Raw genomic sequence first — 21474 nt, 5'->3', positions numbered from 1 at the left:
ACATAAGTTTCTTCACCTAATGATGAAAAGTACATAAGAGGAAACACCACTCTGAGGATGCTGGACTTTCCCCTCTTTCCAGTCATGCTGCTCTCGAGTAGACCCGAGGCACCAATCTTAGAAACATCACTTTGAGGATACTGGGCTTTCTTCTCCAATCCTGCTGCTCTGGAGTAGACTGAAGGCATTGATCTCAAAGAGACACCACTCTGAGGATATTGGCTTTCTTCCCAATCTCAATTCTCTCTATTGTGAACACATGAAACTTAAAAAGCTAGCAGTACAAACAGGAAAAACAAAGATATTTTGAAATGTCAGTATTTTGAATGATTGTGTTAATTATTAATAATTAATTAATTAATTAATTAATTTAATGATTGTAGGTCCCCCTGGGGGAGAAGAATGGTATATTTAATAAATAAATAAATAACCATGCCAGGCTCATGAAGCATATTTTGGGACAGAAATGTCCATGTTTGTTAGAGGACCACCCGCAGGAATGCCCCTTGCTCCCTGTCACTGAAACAATTTATCACAGGCAAATTCGACAGCTCCCATCCCACATGTTTTTTGGTATTTTCTCCAGTTATATCCTGGTTGCTGAGTCCAGAAGGTATCTCTGACTGTCTTCCCTCCTCCCTTTTTTGGACTGTTTCAGGCATTTCCCTAATGAAGCATGACTGGCGCTGACAGGAAGTTCCATTGCATCGTGGGTTGGGCTCTGTCATACGTCGTACTCTCAATGGATTCTAAATGTTTAGAAATGGGGGGGGGGGTGTAATAAAGTCCTTAGTTTAGCTAAATATGTCAACCCTGAATCATTTGCACCATTATGTTGTTGTTGTTGTTGTTGTTTTTGTTATTGTTGTTGTTGTTGTATCTCATCTTTCTTCAAAAATTGGAAATGTTAAGTATAGTTACGCATGCAAACGTACAACTGGTGGATTTTTTTGAGGATCTCTTGATCTAGGATCCTCAGCTATACGGAAAACTGATTTTTCTTGCATTAAAAGGAACCCAAAACAACTGACTTCCTCTATTTTGCAAGCTGCATCTGTATTCAAAGTGCCAAAGCCATGGCATTTCCTATTAAAAGCCTGTGGCTTCCATTGTCATCATATAGCTAGATCTGAAAGGACAATTCTGTTTTGCAAAATTCTGTTTCTCTCCGAGACTTCAGTAAACAAAACCTTATGGTCATGGTGGCAAAAAACAACCCATACCAAAGAGTTTCTAAAGAAGAGGGAAATATGCACAATAATTTCATCTTTGTTGGGGAAGTAAAAGAAATGAAGACTCGAAAATATGGTAACAGATGCTTGTGCAAAATGGAAGGCTGGCTTTTGTGGCACAACAGAACGGGATCCCAGTAAAGCTTTCTTGGCCTGTTATACTTGTGTTCAATGGCTATGACAGCTGTCAAGGAGCGGAGGGACTCTCAGCTATGCCTTGAACATTTTAATCACTTCAACAGGCACACAGAATGAAATACGTGTGGCTTAAATGCTGTCTTTTCCATACAGCCCTTAGACACTGAAGCCTTCCAAACAAGAAGGGGCCTTTAATCACTGCTCCCTGTTCCTCGTGTCTCTAAAGCTGTGGCACAGGGGAAGGGAGGCGAGTACAGTGTTAATTCCTTTAAAGGCTAAAAGAATAAAGAGCCATCTTTCCCATAAAATGCTCAGACTACAGATAATGAACCATATTTCCCCATCCGCTTTTCCTAGATCATCAACTGACAGATTTTAATATTCATTAATTTTACAGTTTTAACAGTGCATCTTGAGATCTTGGGGATTTTTCCAGCCTCTAAAGATTAATGTTCAGGGTTTTTTAAAAAAAACAAAATGTACTTCCCATAATTCTACATTAAGAAAACCTTTTTTCAACGAGTAGTTGACATGCCTATAAGAATGTAAAAGTGACAGAAAGCTCTCTCTCTCTCTCTCTCTCTCTCTCTCTCTCTCTCTCTCTCTCTATATATATATATATATATATATATATATATATATATATATTCTCCTCAGTTATATCGAAGGTAATACAGAGAATAATTATAGTTCTCGTGTCGTACTCAACCTGGAATTAAAAAAGTTATTTCCCTCTTAAAAAATGTGAAACTCTCAAAGACTATTGTTGCATCTTAAAGATTAACAAGCTTTACTTGATCTGATCTTTCATGGCCTATAGCCCACTTCTTCAGATATGTGAAATATAAACCTATCACGTTAGCAGGGGAAGTGGATTGTGATCCATAAATCTTATTGGTTAGTTTTAAAGATGCTGCACAACATTTTTTCTTCTTTTCTTCCACTTCTTTTTTATAGTGAAGAATACTAAAGACATATTAAACAATATAATGAGTTAAAAACAAGGTTACAATTTCAAAAGTTTTAAAACATATAAATTACAGTATTCGCATTAGTGAGGCCAAAGTTTTAACTTGGTGCTAAATGGTAAGAGTCTTTGCATGAATTAGCTTTCCAGGAGTAGAACATTTCACAGTTGGGGTGAGAAGTCATTCTCAAATGTCCCTCCCAGAAGATCTTAATCATCATCAGATATGGAGAGAGGCTCTCCCTCAACTATTAAAATCCCCAGCCATTTAGGGCTAGCAGTGTCTCACAAGTGTCTTGAATTCAGACCAGAAATATATTGGTAACCAGTGAAATTGTTTTAAGATTGGCATTGCATGTTGTCTGTATAATATTCCAGTTATCAGTCAAGCTGCTGCATTTTGGGCTAGCTGCAGCTTCCAAATCTTCAGGAGCAGTCCAACATAGAGCACATTACCATAGTCTAGTCACAAGATTACCAGAACATAGACTATTGCGGCTTGTTTATTTCTGGCCAGTAAAGGCTGTAGCTGGCACACTTGTCAAAGCTGACACCTAGCACTTTGTGCCAAAGAGTCCACTTGGACTTCCAGTGGCGAGAATAGATCCAAGAGCACTATAAAGCTATGTAACTGCTCCTTCAGAGGGAATGCAGCTCCATCCAGCATAGGCTATTCACCCCGTTTCCAAACTGCCTCAGAGCCTCCATCTTATTGAGATTCAGCTTCAGTTCACTGGCTCTCATCCTGGCCATCACAGGCACTGGTCCAGCATTTGAACAACCTCAGCTGACTCCAATGAAAAGGAGATACTGATAGCACTCTACTCCAAACCTCCTTATGACGTTCCACAGCAGCTTCATGTAGATATCATGGGGGATGGGATGGAACCCTATGTCATCCCACAGCATAATCTCCATGGGGCTGAACTGGAATTCCACCAAAGCTACATTTTGAAACCTGCCTTATAAGTAGGGACATAGCCACTGTCGAACAATGCATCCTACCTTTTCCTCAGACAAGAAATACTCACATGTGGTTTTGCCAGTTCCTTCCTCTGAAATATAACTGGTATTATATAGCCTGGTATTCATTGTATGTACAGAATTAACCTTGCTTAGCTTCCAAGATCAGATGGGATCTAGTGCTTCTAGGGTATTTAGTCTTGGACTTATTCCACCTTGGTTGAAACAGCTTTAATGCAGGAGTGTTAACTCTATTTTTTTCTGGTTTTCAGGATCTTAATTTTGTTTGGTCTTATCTAGTAGTATCTTTTTTTTCTATTAACTTATGTAGTTGGTTTTGGAGACCTATGTTGAAATCAGAAAGCACTGTTAATAATGAAACAAACAAAATACAGTGAGAATCCTCGCATTTTAAATATCTATCTGTTTTTTTTCCAGTGGACAATAGCTTCTGCTTTCATGCACTCAGTGCGCTTTGGTTTTACTCTGTTGTAATGACTAAAATATGACTGTACTCTTATTGGATACGATCTCCATAGCCATGAAAGAAGGAATGCCGCCATAATGAAGGCCTCATATAAATTACACACTCCAACACGTACTCAGCCAAATGTGCTTGTAAATCTGGCAAGGCCTCTACACTCCTGCAGCCTATAACTTAAGCAAGGTTTAGTATGTGCTATAAAGAACAAGGGAGTGGGGCTATACAGCATTTGCTGCACAATAACAAAAAAGACTTTTCTGAATTAATTATCACACCGTGAAGCATTTGGTAGTAACACCAGAGCAAAGAGAAATAGTGTGTGTGGGGAGGGCTGACAAAAGGAAAAAGAAAAGAAACCCTTGTGGGTTCTGTCTTTGTATGCCTATTCATGTCTCCTTTGTAAGCATGAGCTCCCTACAATTGTTCCCCCTTCCTCTTTGTAAAGAAATAAACAAATTAATTCCATTTAGTATGATATCCTAAGCACCAATCACAGCTGCACAAAATGCATTCAAATAAAAACACATCTAAAATGAGGAGTGTACATCCATATACACACATACTTTCCAAGGCAGTGTTCTCACTTTGAGATTCCCCCTTCTCACTCCAGAGAGGAGGATCCTGACCCCGTAAACCTCAGAACCCCAATTGCAGAGGGTATATAAGCATATTTGAGTGGAAGGCAAACTGTGCTATATATCATGTTAATGTGCTAACACATATCATTTCTATTTCTCTATGTCTCATATATTGCTTGTCATCATTTGTCTTCCAGTGGAATTTATGTATCAGTGATTCTTGGCTACACCTACGAACCTCATGGCTAAAGCTAAATTCAATTATCCATGTTGGTTGAGCTTCAAAATTCTCTTCGGTGGTTAGAGAGAAAATAGAAAGAAAGAAAAGGAACATTCATCATCAACTTGGAAGATAGCATCAAGATTCTTGACTGGTCAGCATGTGAAAAAGCAAGATTCAAAAAAGTTGCTTTTTGGGTGACAGAATCCTCAGTATCGTCATGCTGGCTGTGAGATTTGGGAAAATGTAGTCCCAAAAAGGCAACATTTTTGTCTGGAGTTTCAGGGTTTCATTCTATGAGAATACAGCAGATGGCTCACCTCAAACCAAGGAAGCTGCCTCAATTCTTAAACCAGTACTTGTCATCATTAATAGACTGGATGAAGACAAAAAATAAAATTTCATCCAAACAGAGGTTTTTCAGCCAGCCAAAAGGAAGACCAGGAAACAGGGATTCAGTCTATGCAAAATGGAGTTACACTTCCCCTGAAGATGAACATGGAGTCTCACAGCTTGGATATTTTCCTCAATTCTTTTCTCAACCTGGAACATCAGGCTAGAGTGCTTTTGCACAGCTTTAGACTTGTGTGCCAGGCCAGCTGTACTCATCATCTTTGACTGCATCAGATTTCTCTGAAGTGTCACATCTTTTCTGTTCATATGTGGTCCAGAAAGAAGGGGTTATTGGAAGGGGCTTGCCTGGTATATCTTGGATCATTTCTCCAGAGTGACAGCACACTTCCTAAGACATCCTTCCAGGTCTTCATGTCACTGCATTTATTTTCCCTCTATCAGTGTTGCAGGATTCTGGAAATTGTAGCCCTGCTTTGAGGGGTACAAGAGTACTTGGAAATACTATACATCTAGCATATTGGTAGTACTGAGCAGGAAAACTGGGTGTCAGACTTCCCTTATTAATATGAGTTAGCAAATGACATGAAGCAAATTAGCACTATCTTTTCTATTCCTAGAGAAGCTGCTGAAAGAGTGACATATAGTGTGCAGGAACCAGAGTTAAAAGATCCACTTTGAATATGTAACCACATTGTGTTTAAAACACATTATATACATTTTATTAGAAACATTTTTTTCTTTTTTTTCTTTTTTTGAAAATCCAGTAATTTTATGAACTCTTATTAAGAGGAGGTCCCACTAAAATCTTGTATCAGCAAACCTTGGCAGCAAATTGGCAGGTTATTCACAGGGCTCCAATGGCCAGCTAATGGCATCTTCCATTTGAGTGTTATGATTTTATGGGACTATAAAAATATAGATTACTTTATGACAATAATTCTTATTGTTACATAAAGTTGACTCCTTCATAGACTGGATACTTTCTCAATTGATGTTTTATTAATATATAAAATATAATAAAAGAAAGGCAAAATATGCAAATGAAGAGAAAAGCGAAAATAGTCATAGAAAAGGGCAAGATAGTCAGGAACAGAAAATCATGGAATTTACATATGACTTCCAATTTTCCTCATGATGATTATAGATTTCTACATGATATGCTCTCTCCAATTGTACTAATTCATATACATTTGCAGTTAAATAATCTCTACTAAATATGAAAACCTACCATTAATATGGGGGGATCGTAATATTTAAATGCTCTTTTAAATGCATTTATTATATATTTTAATTGTATTTTAACCTAATCCACACTCTATTGATTTTTTTAAAATTGTATGTGCTTTGTTTTAAATTGTGATGAAAGTGTGGGATTGTTAGCTGCCTTGGGTCCCTATGGGGAGAAAGATCGGGCATAACTAAAGTAGATAAGTAAGTAAATAAGTAAAATATGTTACTCTCTTTATTTTGTAGCCTAAGGTTCCCAATCCTTCAAAAATGTTGGCAATGATTTATCACTAACCAAAGTTATAGTTTTTTTTCTTGTCAGGAGCGACTTGAGAAACTGCAAGTCGCTTCTGGTGTGAGAGAATTGGCTGTCTGCAAGGATGTTGCCCAAGCAATGTCCAGATGTTTTGATGTTTCCACCATTCTTGTGGGAGGCTTCTCTCATGTCCCTGCATGGAGCTGGAGCTGATAGAGGGAGCTCATCTGCGCTCTCCCTGGGTTGGATTTGAACCGGTAACCTTCAGGTCAGCAACCCAACCTTCAAGTCATCAATCCTGCTGGCACAAGGGTTTAACCCACTGCACCACAGGGGGCTCCACCAATGTTGCCAATCAATTTCAATAGCCAGTACTCATTCACTTGACATTCATTTCTGTACATTCACTAGTTGTGCTGCAGTTGTCATATAATGTTTTCAGGAAATGATGATTCAGTGGCAATCTTCCTCCTCTCTATCTGAATGATCAGACCTTAGAGAGTGAATTATGATATATCTCAAGATAAATCCAAAGTTTTAATTGTCTTTAATTAAGAAAGTGGTTTTTGTCCATTCAGGGAGGCTTTTCATGCCATGGGGTACATTACAGTCTTTGGTCACTCTTCACTAGCAATTGTTCACCACTGACGTGGAAATTTCATCACCAGGAGAAGATTCTTGTAGCTGATTCCCCGAACTGCCTTATTCCAGGTAACACATTCCTTTGGCTGGCAATAACTGCATGGCTTGGATACAAGGGATGGCTATAGAGGTGTGGTGACACCTGGAAGTGCCTCACAGAGAACTTTAAAAACCTCTCAAGGACTAATTTTACAAAGTATTTAGACTTCTTCCTTTATATTTCAGTGAATTTATGTTAAAGGTGATCTTCGGAAATTGAACTCTGGTTAGTGTGAGAAAGACTATATTGCACTATGCTCATTCCACTTGCTTCTGTCTTTCAGAGGGTTTCAGTTAGTTATTTATGCGAATTAATTTGGGGAAATGTTACATAATAAGACAGTCAAGCTAAATTACAGACGGTTCTTTCTAATCATGCAGCTGGATTTCTATGTTGATTTGCATGGCATCCTCTTCCTCCTGCACTTTGATGTTACCATGGAGACAGGGTTTGGAAGGGGTGATGCACATTGGTGAGTCCCAGATGCTTCTCTCCCCCTCAAATGAAATCTGCTGTTATTCTAATGCTTCCAGCAATTGGTGCTTCTTCCAAACCATCACCTTCCACAATATCCTCAAAAGATATGAGTTGCCTAACTGGGTATTGGCCATTGGTACAACATATTATATTACACCCTGTGCATGAAGATGGCCTTTAGCCTTTCTTAAACCTTTTCTAGATGCCTTCAAATTCCATCCCTGCCAGATTTGCATGGCACTGCCATTCCACCATCTAAGGATGGCATTCATCCTGTCGTATTGCAAATCACTAAGTTCCATTATCCATAACTTATCACATGTCGTTGAATTTGCTGGTTTTCCAGTCACTATATGTTTTTATCCTTATCCCATGAGCGAGTAGATTCCCTGCCTTCCCCCTTTTTAAATTTTGTCTAACTTCAACATTGTGAAGGATCAAACTCTAACATTAAAAGCAAAGAAAACTAGCAATCTCCTAAAGTAGTGCTATTTCTTGCTTTTAATTTTTTTAAATAGTATTAATAATAATAATAATAATAATAATAATAATAATAATAATAATAATAATAATAATGTGCAGGGATCAGACAGCTGCATTAGTACCAGGGACAACCCACTGGCACACATCATCAATGCTGTTCAATGTGGGTGATTCTGACAACACCCATCCAATATGTTTTGTGGTCTTTTGTAATAGAATATCCCTGTTCCCAAGCTTCTGAGATGATCTCAGTCTGACTTTCCCCCTCCCTTTTTTTGGACTGTTTCTGACATTTCCCTAATAAATTGTGATGGGTACTGACAAGAAGTCCACTTGCATCATGGGATGAGATTAGATCTGTTTTTATTGGGGGCGGCGCATTGGTTAAAGTCCTATATCTCTTTTGAATGAAATGTCAGCTTTTAAAAAGTACACACACAAACAAGGAAAAAGATCAAAGTCACAAATGGAACAAAATATGCATAAAAGGGCTTCTTCAAGATCAAAGATGTATTTGTAAGTACCACGAATAAGTGGCGCAGTCTTCACAGTGACAATTTTCAAAATAAAAATATGATTATTGTTTTGTAATAAATAAGATTTATAATTCTGTAAAAGAGAATGCAGTTTGTACATTAAAACTCTAGCTTTGTTTGATAAAATTAAACTCAGGGCCCATCAGACAGGCCATAAAATGTGCATCCTCCCATATATTTACCTGGGACGTCTAGACAATGCTTCAAGTAAATGTAACTGCATTCAGCACAAAGCAGAAAAACCCTGCTTTGTGCCAAGGCAATTGGATAGTGGGTAAGAAAGGCACAGGTCGACCCACTATGGCCATTGTCTGGACTTGTGAGAGGGCAGTCCAGACAGCCCTCTCATTTTTTTTTTCTGGGCTGAATCAACCTGGAAAACTGAGAGGACTCACACCCCTCCCCAACACCCCCCCCCCCCCCACACACACACAAACCCTTTAAAAATAAAATAACTTACTGGCTTCGGAACACATTTCCTAGAACGTATCATTGTGCGCAAAGATGTGGTAGGGGAAAAATCACTCCCCCCCCCCCCCGGTCCTCCTTGTGCATATTTGGTACATCTCACGAAGTCTGCTCCGAGGCCTAATGGCAGCCTGGTAAGTTTTTCAGAATTTTTAGTGCTTTTTTTGGGGAAAGGGGTTCTTGGTATCTGGGTGCCCTGCTGGAAAGCCCATCAAGACATGTGGACACCCCCCCCCCCCAAAGAACACATACACTTTCTGGGGGAATGTAGAACCCGGGAACATTAGTGTTTTTAAAATGCGATTGTTCCCGTGCTGAAAGGCTGTCTGGAACCATCCTCAAAGTGTCCAAAGTCCTAGCCCAATGCTCCTGCCACTATACAACACTGTACATCTTCATTTATGCATATTGCCTTCCTGAGTATTTTCTGATGTTGTATGGCCATATGTATTCTGGTTTTCATTTATGAAATGTTGGAGGATGTTTCTGCACTACTGGATTTATCCTTCAGAAAAGACAGGACCATATCACTTGGGGATATTGCAACAGTTCTTCCTAAATGTTGAGCTTTCACTTTTAAAATAATGTGTTTTCCCCTGAAGGAACTACTACTGAGGAGATATAAGCAGAGCCAGTTTTCTTTGTGTTTCTCTGTCATTTCTGCTCTGCAAATCTACATGCATGATCACCAGTCTATATGTGTTTCTAACGTGATCAAACAAAGATTATAGTAGGGTTTTTGAATTGTTTAATCAACTGCATTGTGTACCTGTCTGGCAAAGAATCCAAATTTTCTATATTTCAACTCTGAACTGCACATTTATGAACCAGTTATGACCTGCTGGATACTTAGAAAGACAGAGGAGGTAACACTTATAGTGTTACTATTTTTGGCAGCATTTTTATTGTCACTGAGTTCTGGAGCAGATTCCAATGTAGTCTTAAAGCTGAAAATAAAATAAAATCAAACAAAATAGAGCATTGCAACTGGAAGTTTATGTTTTTATCCCTTTTCAACCATGAAAAAAAACTGCAAATACCAATATACATTGAAGCTGCCCAAGGACAGCTTTCATTTTCTTTTGACCTACTTACATAAAATACTCCTGCAAGAATTATTCTGTTGTTTGGGAAGAAACTTACCAAGTTTTCTAATCATCACTCCACAGACAGAACTAGTCCCAGGGCCATTGATACGCAACTCACACCCCCCATAATTCTATATAGAAAATTAAACAGAGAGAGAGAATGGAAATTAGAAGCAAGATACACCATACTTTGAAATCTAATTCTGATTTTTTATGGACAGAAAGAAAGTTATATAAACTGCTAACATTCTGTGATCTCAGAAGGCAGTTATGTTACTCTGTGGCAGCAAAAAATGGCAAAAAGTATGGCAGGCACCTTAAAGATAAAAGACAGAATGCTTTGTGCTTTCCCCCTGTCATCCCAGATGTGCTTACTTAAGTTAAGGCAGAGGTGACACAAAGGTGAAGACAGCCTTCTACTAGGATAAGTTCCTGTTTTAAATGCCAGGAACAAGCAATTGTGACCCCTCTCCCCCATCCCAAACACACACCAAAGAAAGGCATGGGGGAATGCATTCAGACAGATTACAGAACTGAAAAAGTTACTTCCAAAAAGAATGAATCTTTCCACTCCACCCTGTCCTGACCTCTGGTTTTGCACATAAATGACATATAGAAATATACACATCTCTAAAGATGCTCCTATACACTCATTTAATACACTGCTGCATGTATAATGCTAACTCGTGTGAATGCATTTCAGTTTTTTAAATCAAACGTAAAACAGCTTAAAATGTAAAAATGCAGACTAAAACAACAAACGTATTGTCGCAACAGCAGTAAACACTATTTTAGTGAACAGGCAGATTAAAACTGGAAAGCAGCAATTGAACGGCTGATGAGACAGGCTCACATGCAAAGGGGGTTACACACAAAACATTTTTTGTCTCTGACACTTACTCCTCGCCCACACAACAACTTTCATTTCCTGACCTGTCAGGCTACTAATGCTTCTCTTCCTCCTTAGCAAGTTACTTTTAAAAACAAAAGCTACCCCCATTACTTGTTACAATATTCCCATTACTTGCTACAGTATTTGGAAAGTAACCCATTGTCATTTTTCATTACAATGTTGGAAAGTATTCTGTTCTGTTACCTGTTAAACAGTCCATTATTATAAGGGGGACAATTAGGATTGATAAGAAAATGATCAAAGACATGGAAAATTGCTGTCAAAATGATCTTTAAAGTAACTTTTGAGAGTAACTAGAACTAAAAATGAATATGCTCATTACATAAAAATAACATCACTTCTGCTTGTTGCTATACTTTAGGAATGTGGCTTTATTATACCATTATCTCCTGTGTCATTCCCACAGATAATTACAGATGGTTAGCTTGAAGGCATGTGTTCCTTTCTGATTTTGAAAGCCAAGCAGGATTACTATTTGGATGGGAGACAGCAGATTAATATCAGGTGCTGTAGGCTATTTTTCAGAGGAAGGAACTGGCAAAATCACCTCTGATTGTTCCTTGCCTAAGAAAATCTTATGATAAGTTCATAGGGTCCCTTATAAATGGACAAATAACTTGTAGGCACAATCACAATCGTATTACTTGTGACTTTTTATTTGCAAGATGTACTCCTGCTTTCCCTGATTCTGGGAAGTATTTATTTATTTATTTATTTACAGCATTTATATTCCGCCCTCAGGGCGGATCACATTACACATATAGGCAAACATTCAATGCCTTTTAACATAGAACAAAGACAAACAAACATAGGCTCCAAGTGGGCCTCGAACTCATGACCTCCTGGTCAGTGATTCATTGCAGTTAATTGCAGCTGGCTTGCTCTCCCGCCTGCGCCACAGCCCAGGCTCACACCCTCCAGTTGTCTTATGTCCAGGAGCAGTCCCAATTCATTCTGTCATTGCACGATTGAACTGCTTTTAAATTGCATTAATTTATCTTTCTTTCCACTTTCCCTCTTTTTCTGCAGCTAACGTCAATTACTGTAACTCCATTAACTCAGTCAGGAAAGATGAGAGGAAAGGATAGAACTTTGCCCTTCCCAGTAGGCTTAGGCAAAAACTAATTGCTGCAATCTCACCTAGTTTATTTTTCATCATTAGTAATTTTTGCCATTTGGTGTACCTTGGCCACATATATCTCAGTTTCCATATGTGAAAATTTAGAGGGCATATCGACTAGGTGGAGGGCATGTCAACTAGTTTTTCAGGAACTGCTGCAGAAATCAGGACTGTGTGTCTTTCTCTGCTGGCTGCAGCTCTGCATTTGCTGCCTGCTCACAGCAGTACCATACTTGTTCCATTATGTATCAACTTGGAAAAAGATTAGTCTGATCCTTAGTAGTTCAAACTATGAATGCACCCAGACTTGTGAAATTCTCAGGCTGATCCAAACATATCTCTTCTTAGAGATGTTGAAACATTGCACCCATACACATGTGCATACAATGGAAATTTGATTCATTCATTCATTCACTGTCTCCCCTTTCTCCAAATATGGGGTCCAGTTAGGATTTTTATTCCTGGAGATAGATATAGATATATATATCACACATGCACACACGAATACACACACACACACACAGAGAGAGAGAGAGAGAGAGAGAGAGAGAGAGGCCAGAGGAGGAGGAAAAGGAGGAGGTAGCAATCAACAAACCAAAAAGAGTCTGGAAATACATAAAATGATATAGATATAGTTATACATGCACACTATAAATAATAAAGATAAATTTAAGATATCATCTACACAAGTTCGACCAATCAAAAAACCATTGGTTTGTTATGAATATATAATCCATTCTGAATACAGACATACATATTTATTGGCTCAAAATGCACAGAATCATATACAATTGAAGATCAACTAAGCATGAATCTCAAACACAATAGAATTGATGACAAACACTATAAATAATCCAGCATTATAAAAAAAAAACCCAGACACATTTCAACATGCATTCAGTGTTTAAAATTGCAGTATTAACTGTTTCAGTGTTGGATTCTAGGATTGTTTTTACATTGCTTTTATGAGTTTTTAAAGAGCATTTAAATGTATTTTTGAAATGTTTTTATGTTTTTATTGCTCTACTTGGTTTTTATGTGTTTCTTGCCTTGAAAATCCTTGTAGGCTGGAAGGCAATACAGAAATTTCCCCTTCTTGCCCTGAATATTCTTGTGGGTCTGGAAGGCAATACGGTACAGTCTCACTTATCCAACGTTCTGGATTATCCAACGTATTTTTGTAGTCAATGTTTTCAATATATCATGATATTTTGGTGCTAAATTCGTAAATACAGTAATTACAACATAACATTACTGCGCATTGAACTACTTTTTCTGTCAAATTTGTTGTATAACATGATGTTTTGGTGCTTAATTTGTAAAATCATAACCTATTTTGATGTTTAATAGGCTTTTTTAAAATCTCTCATTATCCAACATATTCACTTATCCAACATTCTGCCGGCCCGTTTATGTTGGATAAGTGAGACTCTACCGTACTTTTATTAATAAATTTTAAATTAATAAATACTTTTTGTGTCCTTCAATGGACAATACAAATATCACTTATTTCATAGAACAGTCTCATTCCTTCCCAAGGAATAAGACAAATAAATTTCCATTTCTGAATATATATTTTTGAAAGGTCCATAAATTATGACAATAAACTATGCCAGAAGGCTGATTGAATTGTCAAGTTTAACCTTTTATTTAATACTTAGCCCCTGTATGGTATGAGTTATGACAATGGCAAGCTGAATCTTGATGCTGAAAGCTGTGTTCCCATACCACTGTGTAATACATTTTTTTTGTTCCTGGGTTATAAATGTTATTTCCTAATTGGTTCTATCATAAAAACATGAAAAACATTTATTGAACTGCAAAAACAAAGTTGCAGCACATTTTGCTGTAGTTTGTTAATGAATATCTCATCGTGTCTCAACCAATTCAACATAGTTTGTGGCAGCCACAAAAATGAAGTTTCTGGAGTATAAACTACTTTCAAAGTAAGTACCACAAAATTAAACAGGAAATAACACTTTAAAATTAATAACAGAAAATTGTGTTTCATAGTAATGTGTGTGTGTGTGTCTATATATATCTTTTGTTTACTGTCAGCAGAAATGTCTTGGCATGCAGATGGTTCATGTAAGATTAAATTTTGGGTTTTTTAAAAAAGTGTATGATTGACATGTTGAAGTTTAAGTCATTGTGTTGAAATTCTACTGAAATTGAAGAAATGTCCAAGCTATCCTTAGGATTGGAGTATAGTGTCTACCTTCAGTTCTGTTCATACCCCAATGAAATTGAATGCAATATCTTCTTCTTTCTTTCTCTCTCTCATGCTCCTTTTAAGGCATAGTTGAATAGCATTGAGCAGAATCTATGGAAATTGTGAAAGGGACACAGTGGCAGAGGTTAAAGTGCCCAAAGCCAGATTTCTGAGCCTTAATTGGATGCTAGTATCTCTCAACCATCTGAAAGAATGGTGGCGTCCACTGGGGCTTCAGACAATAGCAATGCGTGGGTTGATGCCATCTGCAGCCTAGAGTTGGAGAACAAAAAGGTGCTTGAGCAAGGGGGAATTTCTCAGAGATATGATAGAATAGGAATGATCTGAAAGTCATCCATCACACCACTGACATAAATCACAACGCACAACAGCCCACGGCCTTGGTGTCAGACATCGCCCGCAGTGTGTCAGTCTCACTGGCATCAGCACTTTTGTGCCTTCTGCTACCGTTTTTGTGGACCATTAATTTCATTGGATGAAGTTACCCGAGAATGCCACTGTGATCGCTGTTTGCTAATGGGGCTTTATGATTGCGCACTCTAACGTACACTCAGGGCGCATTCATCCTTTGACACAGGCGGACAATGGCGTTTGAGCCCACTGCCAAATTTGCCAGATGTTTCTCAATCTCATAATTAGGTTAGCGCTTTTCCCCAGCCTAATGGCTTTGGGGCTATACCAGCTGGCCGAGAGGACAAAGGCGTCTCAAAGTCCCTCAGATGGTCAACCGGTTAGTTGGGTGACCTCTTTTGAGTCCAAGTCATTTTGTTCATGAATGTAGGTTCTGCTCTCTCATTCTTAATCAAACTTAATGGACAAGAAATGAAATAAAATAAAATAAGAGCAAATAATTTAGTGGGAATCTAAGTTCTAAAATCACTCAGAGATTAACCTGTGAGAAAGAACGAAATGTGTGAGGGGATTACTCTTTTTTAGAAAATTACACTTTTCTACCAATGTCACTCACTGTATGCTTTCTATATTAAAGGGATGGAAACTAAAATTAAACATGAGAATCCACTTGATGATCCCAGCATGAAATAAATTGTAAGGTCCTTAGTTAAAAGAGAAAACATAGAACTAATATAGAATTTTAGTGCACTCCTACATGCCTACTCAGGAGTAAGATATACTGGCCTCAGTAGCTCTAATTCACAAGCATTCCAACTTTAGAAATATTGAACTGAGGTCCCATTAGTGCTTTATGACACAACTCATATTATTGGTCACTGTGGAGGTCAGAATGTTGTTCTGTTTTTGAAAATACAAATATATTTTCCTACCCATCTTGTGAACAGCACAACCCCCGCAAAAAAAGTGGGCATTTCCATGTTGTCAAAGTATGGGGATGTGCCCAGCATTTTTTCTGTAGCTTAACATGCAGCAATCTACTGGAATATATTGAGGATACCCATTGCAACACATACAGCTACAGAAAAATAGCTGTTTCATGTTGACTGATTCCCCAACAAAACAGAAATGGCTGTAGTACTCACAAAGTGAGTTTGGGGGCATTAGCATTGGTAGATGTACCTACAGAGACATGATACACATGTTTCCTGATGCAGGAATTTGGCCATTAATGTCTCACAATAATAAAGTCCTGAACATTGTTTAAAACAACTACATTAATTCTTGGTTTTGTATTCGTTCTACATTCATTTTCCCAGCTGGTGCCCTCCGGATGGATCAGAATACATCATGGGAGTTGTAGTTCAACATAGGTAGAGGACAACATATTGAGAAATGCTGTTTTTTTTTAAAGTATCCTTAAACTGAGTACTTGATGGGCATTTTTTTTGTTTTATAATGCTTAGGAGAGGGGATCCGGGTCACTACTAATCCATTGTACAACAAGGCAACAGTAACAGTTCAGAGAAAAAGAAACTAGTGCACAGCTGTGGCATTAATGCAATGGGGGCTTATTCTGCATTGGAACAATGCACCAGCATAACAGTTATCTATAGACAGTTTGAATGACAGCCCTCCCAATTTTAACAATAAAAATAACTATATGTAAATTGCAGCTTCTACATTATTCTTTCACTTGTCAAACTATCAAAAATTGACTAGGAAAGAGTTGTTGATTATGTGCAGTATTTAAGACTGCAGTTCTGTGCAAACTTACCTGGAAGTAAATTCCATTGAACTCATAGAATTGGACTGTAAGTCCTTTGGGTGATGATCTACCAGTCTGTTGAATGGATCCATATATTTACTAGCAACAATTGTCTAGGAATATCAGGTAAATGTTTGTTTTCTGCTGCTCCAGAGAACAAAATAAAAATTAGTGGATTCAAATCAGAAGAAAAAAGATTTCATCTAAGTATTAGGAAATGTTTACTGCAAGAGCTGTTTGGCAGTGGAATGAAGTGGCTCAGGGGATGGTGGATTCTTCAGCTTTAGTCATTTTTAAACAGAATTTGGATGTAATTCCTTCAGATTTACTTCAGTTGTGTATTCCTGCATTTCAAGGGACTAGATGATCCCTGCAGTTCCTTCCAACTCTAAATTCCTATAATTCTGATTTCTAAAAGACAACTTTATGCTATCAGCCTCATTTCATATATCACACTTTTGCTGGATTTGTTTAAACAATAAAATCTCTCAAAAGGATCAGGTATCTTTTCACTGAGTTTGCATGGATAGCTAAATGGGGCATCCATAGTAGATGGTCAGTTGGAAAAGGGCACAGGGATGATGCATATTCAGTTCCTTCTATGGAGGGAGAGGTATGTTTGGTTACAGTTCAGTCTTTCTTTGAGCTAGTGCCTATTTTCTATTATGGGGAGGGGGGATGAAGGTAGAGCTTGTCTTAGAAATGCTAGACTTATAAAAGCACTATCTGATCTGGTCTGATATCAGCCATATCTCACATATATGTACATAGTCTAGTTTTTCTATTAGTATACTGATGCATTTTGAAATGCACGTGCTCATCAAAGCAGTACCCAGAATATCCTTCTCAAGGACGCAACAGAAATTCAAGGAAACTGTGTTGCTCCATATCTATAAACATACTGAAGTCAAAAGCTGTGTTAGTCTGTTGCAGTAAAACAACCACACAACAAGTCACACACACTTTCCCGAGAGCCTCACTGGCATATTGATGGCACACAAGAACTGTCATGTCATCTCTTCTGGTTCCACTTTCAAATGATTTGTTGATCATTTTAAAAGTTTTGAGTTTGAAATGGAAGTGAACTGCTTTATTCATGGGATAAATGAGTGTGTACTGTTTAGGTGATTTGGGGGCATTTTTTCAAGGAATAAATTGTACTAGACCCTGGAGACCGAGATCTGAATCCCCACTATGGCATGAAAACCCACTGGATGACCTTTGGGTAAGTCACAGTCTCAGGGAAAGTGAAATCCACCCCCTCTGGACAAACCTTGCCAAGAAAACCTTGCCAAGATTCACCGAAGAGTCACCATAAGTTGCAAACAACTTGTGGGCACACAATAACAAAAAGCATGGGGAGGAGGAAATACCACAAAAGGGAGGTTTATCATCTCCATGTGACTTATGGGATGCATTTCTTCTATCTGGGCCTAAAAGACACATTTTATTCAGGACAGGCATTGGTAGCCTTCAGCCTGCTTCTGCTTCCAATGTAACCAATGAAAGCTCAAGCCAAATAAATCTTCTAGGTCTCTAAGATCCTACAAAAGTCTTGGTTGCTTTATTTCTAGATGTGTGTGTGTGTGAGAGAGAGAGAGAGGGAGAGAGAGAGAGAGAGAGAGAGAGAGAGAGAGAGAGAGAGAGAGAGAGAGAGAGAGAGAGAGAGAGAGAGAGAGAGAGAGATGTAAATGCACCACATAGGCATACAGTACAGTACACATCATCTCATGGTTTTCCCATTTTTTGTTTTCCAAGCACTGGCAGAAACGTATCTGTTTCAGGTTTAAAAATAGGTTCCAGTAGCACCCCTTCTTTCCAGCTTCTTTCCAATTTAATGGAGGGAAAAGAAAGATATCAAAAGGGATGGTAGATTATTACATCCTCTTCGCTGATCTTTAAATCTCTTCACTTGTACCTGGCAAACTCTGGATGTAGTAAACCACTGGCAAGTGTTACCTGAATCTGGCAAGTGTTACCTGAATCTGGAAGTATTGAAAAACACAGTTCAAACCCTGGCCCCTCCCAAGGAGTGTTTATTTTGTCCACAAATGTTTAACACTGCAGTAATTTAAAATCTCAGCCAAGTATTTAGAAATATGGTTAGGTAATCAGAGCCAAGGACCAGGCAAAGTTACAGAAAGAACATCAAATACAAGAGTTCAAAATAAGAATGATTTTCAACTTCTCATTCTCTGCTGTTGTTAAGAATTGGGGACTGATGGGTAATTTTATTGGAGGGCAGTGTTATTGTTAGCTCCATCTCTGGTTCAAATGACAAATTCTGTGGAGTTTTTTATTCACAGATGCTGTGGTCATCTGGCGCTGCTGGTGGGAATGAGGAACAGGGCCTTCTCAGTGGTGGCTCCTTGGCTGTGGAACACCCTCCCCAGCAACATTCGGCAGATTCCAACTCTCCCGGGCTTCAGAAAAGCCTTAAAGATATGGTTGTGCACGCAAGCATTTAATGAATGAGAACATTGATTTCACATTGTCTGCACTAAGATTTACGTATGAGGATTTTGGACAAATGGATTTTAACTTAGATATGTTTTGTATAATGTGTTTTTTACTCTGTAATGTTATTCATTTTTATATGAATTGTTGTTTTAGTGTATTGTTTTTGGGCATTTAATTTTGCCTATTTATTGTAAGCTGCCTTGAGTCCCCTCGGGCGAGAAAGGCGGGGTAAAAATGCTGTAAATAAATAAAATAATTAAAAGGATCAGTTAGTGAATCAGTTCTTAGTCAGCTCATCCTCGTGAGCAATCATGCTTTGGAGTATTAACAGTATTACTTTGCCCAAGAAACCAATGATAATTCTAATAGAAAAGGAAGAGCTGATTAACCAATTAAAATGTATCCATCTGTCAGCTTGGTGGCTGACTTATTAATCAAAACACACCGTTCTGAAAAAGTTGTTTTATTTATGAAGGCCTCTGACACTGAAAGAAATGTATTCATAAACAAGTACAAAATAACCAGGGATGCAGATGGAAATGAGCATGCAGATAGCTGAAAGGAAGGGATTTTTTAAAATGAATGTCCAATAGGAAACACATTTTCATCTTGGTTTCCAAACATTTAAAATTCAGCTTCTCAAAGCCCTAGCTAGATATTTTGTATGCAGCAAAAAATACTTTGCTAAACAAAGTATGATTATTGTTGTTTTTAAAAAGTGGAATAGAGAAAAAAATTAAGTTTTGCAGTTCTTCATGCTACAGGCAATTGAATATAAACAAATTTAAAACAACCTGGAGGAGAAATATATCTATATATACAAGTACAACATCATTACATTACACATTATCAGCCTGAATCCAATATAACATTGGCAGAGAAAGAGAGAAAGCATACTAGCAAAATTCAGTAGCTTCAAGTCTTAGCTCCAGTTTTCAGCTTGCACAACCACATTTCCAAGACCAATCCATTCATCCACCCCATACTTTATGTGTTGGAGAAAGGAATATCAAAGTGGTCCTATTTTGGATTTAGGGTGTGGACAGGAATAGGAATTAAGTATCACAGAAGGTATGGCACTACAAGGATGAATCTAGGGCAGCTATTTTAATTCATTTCTCTATGCTGGCAAAATGTATATGCATTTTGAAGAATATATATTTTAAGTTATCTACATGTTTGTATGAAATTTGAAAAAGGAGGAGAATAACACTAACACTGAGGGTTTTCTCTAAATTAGAATATGTATGTGTATATGTGTGTATGCACAGTGTAGTTCTCCCATTCTATGATACCCACCAAAAAAACTCTCTAATAATGGGGTGCATTTTAGCATTGTGGATGCATCTATCTGTCTGTCTGTCTATCTGTCTATCTGTCTATCTAACTATCTATCTACCTACCTACCTACCTACCTGTAAAGCTTTTTTCTCTTGGTGGTACTGAAATTAGTATACCTCTTACAATCAAAACAGATATGGTGAGATTTTCTGCCCTGATATTCTGTGTTATATGGCTGCGTGGAAGGGCCCATAGACTCAAGGACATATGGTGTATCCTTTCTTTAACAGTCTTCTGGACCACAAATTGGGGATCATTTGCAAAACCTTGTGTATTCTCAACCTTCATTCTATTTTTTTTCCCCACAGGAATAAATGTACTTGTTGCAACTTCAGATTATATAGCCATATATCTCCAAACTGTCTGCATGCACCTGTGAGACAAGTCTCTGCTGGTTTTCTCCAAAGCTTTCCCCACAAACACATTTTCTTTCTTCTGCTTTATACATATGTCTTGGTTATAGCAATAGCTTCTGTGAGATCTTTCTTGGGAACCCATTTTTATTATCTCTCATGCCACATGTAAATCCAGAGGAATTCATTCTTTTATACATTTTGAATGATGACATACTCACTTTCCAGCTTTATGGTTACAAAAGGTTGCATTCTTAATCATGGGATAGTCTGTGGTGGATACAAGGACTTAATCAGGGTAATAAAAATGAGCATTAATTAGAATTTATGCTCCCTTCAGAGTGACAGAAATCTTGCCGGCTCTATAGGGAGCGTTGGCTCGGGTGTGGTTTGATTTGTGCTATCATTGCATAAATCAACTCCAAATGAATGTCTGTCTCCAAACACATAGGATAAACACAAATTAAAGTGCCGGGGCTCCCACATCTGTCATTCTGGTTTTTAAATGAGTTTGCCAAAAAGGGGAATTCACTGAAAGGTTGTTTCATCAGCCACAATATCACGAGCCATAGATGATGTGATACGTTATTGGCAGACTTACTCTTCATTGTTTTAATTCCTTAAAGACCAAATACTGGAATAAAAAAAATCAGAAATACAAATGCTGATAGCTATTCAAACAAGACAAGGCACACTGAAGGTGAAACAAAGCTATGAAACTGATTTGTTATGATTGTGCTTTAGGGGAAAATGCTAGAATCCTAAATTACCCTGCTCTAGTG

Source organism: Anolis carolinensis, chromosome 3 (assembly GCF_035594765.1).
Source record: "Anolis carolinensis isolate JA03-04 chromosome 3, rAnoCar3.1.pri, whole genome shotgun sequence".
Taxonomy (NCBI): Eukaryota; Metazoa; Chordata; class Lepidosauria; order Squamata; family Dactyloidae; genus Anolis; species Anolis carolinensis.
The sequence above is the reverse complement of the archived record's forward strand: the minus strand, read 5'-3'. Positions refer to the sequence as shown.